The sequence below is a fragment of the Propithecus coquereli genome, unplaced genomic scaffold, assembly GCF_000956105.1.
Source record: "Propithecus coquereli isolate 6110/MARCELLA unplaced genomic scaffold, Pcoq_1.0 Scaffold26, whole genome shotgun sequence".
Classification (NCBI taxonomy): Eukaryota; Metazoa; Chordata; class Mammalia; order Primates; family Indriidae; genus Propithecus; species Propithecus coquereli.
In genome coordinates, this window is record NW_012148174.1 from 4594821 (window position 1) to 4599217 (window position 4397).

At 34.4% G+C, this 4397-nt stretch overlaps 1 protein-coding gene across 3 annotated transcripts in view; it reads right to left on the reverse strand.

The window, feature by feature from the left end:
* The window catches only part of MAPK10 (mitogen-activated protein kinase 10), a 213978-nt gene that overhangs the window by 106799 nt on the left and 102782 nt on the right, over nucleotides 1–4397 (reverse strand). The window lies entirely within an intron of this gene.

Sequence of the window (4397 nt, forward strand, 5' to 3'; positions counted from 1 at the left end):
TTAATTGTTTCTAATTGGTTCAACAGGTAACACCCGTTCAGGTTTTACTATCAATCACAAAAGCCATTTGTCCAGGTAAAGTATCCAAACCATTATTCCTTGCCTAGTTACATCTTTTTCTTCAACATTTCTCAATATATTTTGTCATTATACTTATCAAGGAGTATACAACTCAGCTCCTTAGTTCCTGCAAGAAACCCTATGTACCACCATCATAGCCATCATCCTACATACAGAATACTCAGCATGTGACATCCTTATATCCCACATACCTGTAATCATTTCTAGGTTTCTGTGTGTACATGTGTGAATTATACGTGGTCTTTTTTCTAAATAGTTACTGGAAAAAAAGATGGTATTTTTCCCTTAATGAGTCCCCATTAATAAGATAATATTTGTAAAGCATCAAATATATTATCTTATGTATAGTAAATGTTATGCATATGCTTTTATATATACAGTTTGATAGGTAAGTAAATAACATTTCACATCACAGAGGATAAATACATATTGACTACAAGTCCCAAACTAAAAATAGCAATGGAATGTTGTTCACAAAAATCATTTTGATTTTCATTTAGAATTATTTATGAAGTAGAATTATTTATAATATAAATAATCATGTTTAATATTAACCTCATTTTAAAACAAAAATTTATTCAAATTCCCATCACATTGATTCATTGAAGAATATATACTCATTCTATAAATATTTATTATTATCCATATTAGGCACTGTTACTGGGGACTCCAAGGACTAAAACTTGAAGATAAAAAGCCAAAATTAGTGCCTTTAAGGAATTATCATTAAATTAAAGTATTGTACACGTACGTAGGTTTATTTTTAAATCCTAAAAGTTCACAATTTTTTATTAGAGTAACTTTTTAATTTTTCTAAGGATGGTCCCTTAAAAATATGTTTATTATAACACAGATGTGCATAATAATAAGCCTTAAGCAAGAAAAAGAAATAAAACTTTGGATGATTAATTTAAAGGGCAAAATGAAATCTTAATTCCCCTGAACAAGTAGTATTATTGCTTTAATTATGCATCTCAGAATAAATAGGCCAATAGGGGCTATTAATTAGGTGAAATGTTAACTTGAATTCTGGAGAGGTGCTGAACTTACACGAACAAATCCATCCCTTAAGTGATGTGGAAAAATCTAACAATATAATGAGCCGAATAAATTCAGAGGTCACTCTATCTTCCAGTCACTTAGCAACTGAATTGTAGTGAAGAGGGCAAGAGGGAAACGATTTGTAAAAATAATTAACCATAAACTCTGTAGTAGAGATAAGTGAAAAGGAGGCTGGAAATGGAAGCAGCTTTATCCAGGGCTTCAAGCCAACTCTTCTTGCAGGGAGGAATTTATCACCACACAAAAGCCCCAGATACAAGGTTTACCTCTCTTCCTTTTTATCCATACATCTCTCTGTCCCCTCCACTTTCCTTTTTCTGTTGATAAACTTCGTGAGCACACGTGAGCTTTTGCACACACAGTGCCTAAGCAAAGACTAAGACCCCATAATACAGTACAGCTTTCATCTGCAGCCTTTGCAGACCAGCACAAAAACATCAAACAAATAAACAAACAAACTAACTATCAGTCAGATGTGACTGCCCAAGATTTCTTCATCTTGAGGCAGTGACCAAAGCTATAGGTTGTTTGGAGGTCACTGCAGTGGCGGCACTGGGTAATGGGACTGGGCAGTGATTACGGATGTGCAGAAGCAGCAGAGTCCAGGATCGCTCCTTTAGGCTCTTGCATATGCTTGTCTACCTTGGTTCTTGACTGGTCCTCCAGCCATTCAGAAGATCTATGCACCACCTAATGTCCTTGTACTAAATTCTTTCTGCTTAACCTAACAAGAACAAGAAAAAAATTTTTGCAGAGTAGAGATTATACAGAACAAGAGAAGATTCAGTTAGAACCAACACAGAGACTCTCCTCAGTCAATAGTAAAACATTATCACTAGTTCTTTAATGGAGAGAAACTGGAAATTACTATCAGAACCCATATTTCTTTATTATTCTATTGTATGTTCATCTTGTTAGGAAAATTGGTTTGGCATTCTCAACAAATTCTTAATATCTTACCACCTTCTTAATATCCTGAGTTAATGACACCATGTAGGTTTTCCTTTTTTACATAAGGTGTTAGGAGTGGACAATTAAAGTCAGTATTATGTTATCCAGATGGATAAACCTATGAAAGTACAAGCGAGGATATCCTTTACTTGCTGTGAGAAGATTTTAAATTCAGTATAGATAGTCCTAGACTAAAGGCTGTTAGAATAAGCTACCAACATATGGAAATGTTCAGCTGCAAAATGCAGAGTAAAATTTCCCCAGAAATGCATTTCTTCACAGATTCAACATTTAAGAACAACATTAGCCTGTTCTGTTAAAGCATATCCAACATTTTCCCAGCATCCTCACTTTAAGCCACATTTAATCTCTTATTCAATTTTGCTTTTTGTTTCTTAAAATCTATATGTCAATGTATTCATTTTGTAAAACAAAATGTTTCCAATTAAGTTTCAAATAACCTCTAGTTGTTTAAATATTATTTCAATTTTGAAATTCTTTATTTAAAAAATCAATTTTTTAATATTTTGTTGAAATATTAAAATTTTTAAATATACAAAAATGAAAATATACATTTCTTTTAAGAACATATAACCATAGAGTAAAAAAATATTGGGCACTATCTTAATATCTTTTTAATCTTGGTGGGAAGTACAAAGATTTCAATCATCTTATTTTCTGTATGTTCAAAATATTTTAAAATTTTGCAACGTTTTAAGAAGAGGAAAAAGTTATCTAATGGTGGTAATGCCAAATTAGTTACTGGGTTATTTGGGAATGATACAGCCTCATCAGAGAAACCCAACTGAAATTTTATTCAGTTCAATTAAACACACTTTTTTGAATGCATATTGTGTGCAAGACAATTCTGTGAGATGAAACCATTTTAAAACCACTATCAGTGCAAGACTTCTGTTTCTGGCAATATAATTGATTAAACATCCTGAAAATCACTCTCGATGCAAAACTCCTAAAAATGTTAGATGAAATATACAAAACATCTTTTAAAATGCATAGATGAGCTGCCAAAAAAAGGCAAGAAAAGTTCTGAGAAGTTGAAAACAATGTGAAAGGATACATGCAGAGAAGCAAATGAGCTGACGTTTCTGCTTGTCCAAGGCCATCTGCTGATGTCTGATGATGAGAACTTTAGTTCTTAGAGGGCAGCATGCAGAGTACAGGAAACAAGGCTTAGACCTACCTATGGTGGAAAGTCACACTGAAGACACTAATTGAGCCTACTAGAGGAATTATTTAATAAACTTCAGGAGAAAGAAAAATAATCCCAGAAGGAAGAAAGGTCTGAATTGTAAGAAAAAATGTTTTGCATTGGAACCTGATGTGCAGACTTTTCAAAGTTAAAGAAGATGAATGGAGAAGAATATATAAGACATTCCTGAAGAAGAACTGGATGAGTGTTTGCCTGGGGTGGGGGAAGGAATTGTTCTATCAGACATTAAGATCTATTATAAAGCTGTAATAAGTAAAAATATGTGGGATTGATACAGAGATAGGCTATCAATTAATAAAATAGAGAGCCTAGAAACAGACACATACATACATGGAAACCTGACTATGTTAAAGACTTCACTGCAGACATCTGAGGAAAGAAGAAACTATGCATTAAATAAATCATGCTGAGACCAATTGGTCATTTGTATGGGGCGGGGGGAAGCAGATCCCTGTTGGAAGACAACTCTCCATGGGCCTCTCCACATTTCTGCATGTTTTTCAAACGGAAGCACTGGCTGCCTTTGTTCCAGAATATCTTCTCAAGGATGGTTACATAGCAGGCAGCCTTGAAAGATAGAGATAGTATCTCCCTCTGCAGCAAAGGGTTAAGTTTGATTACTATCCAGTATAATACAAATAAAGTCTCTTTGGGGCAAAGGTTAGGTATGCTTACTGCCCATTATATAAGATTTTGGTTCCCTAATGTTTCTCTTCAATAATGCAACCCCCTGTGTGTGCGGTCGTCACCTGACCTTCTTTGCATCACCCTTTGGGAACTGGGGCACAAGGAACTGGCATGAATGCTGACACTCTAGCTCTGTTATTGCTGTGAGTAATAAAGACCCTGTATCTGACCCAGGAATCTTGTGTCTCCTGCCAGTACCCATGAAACCATGGCAGTCTAACTTGTGAGTCTGCAAGCAAAATAACATCTCGACTCTTCAGAGTTCTTGACAATCCCTACCTCAAGTTGTACACAAAAAATAATTCCAGATGGACTAAAAACTTCAGGAAAGGTCAAACTTTAAATAATACACAAGGAAATATAGTTGAATATGTCTGAGAAATAC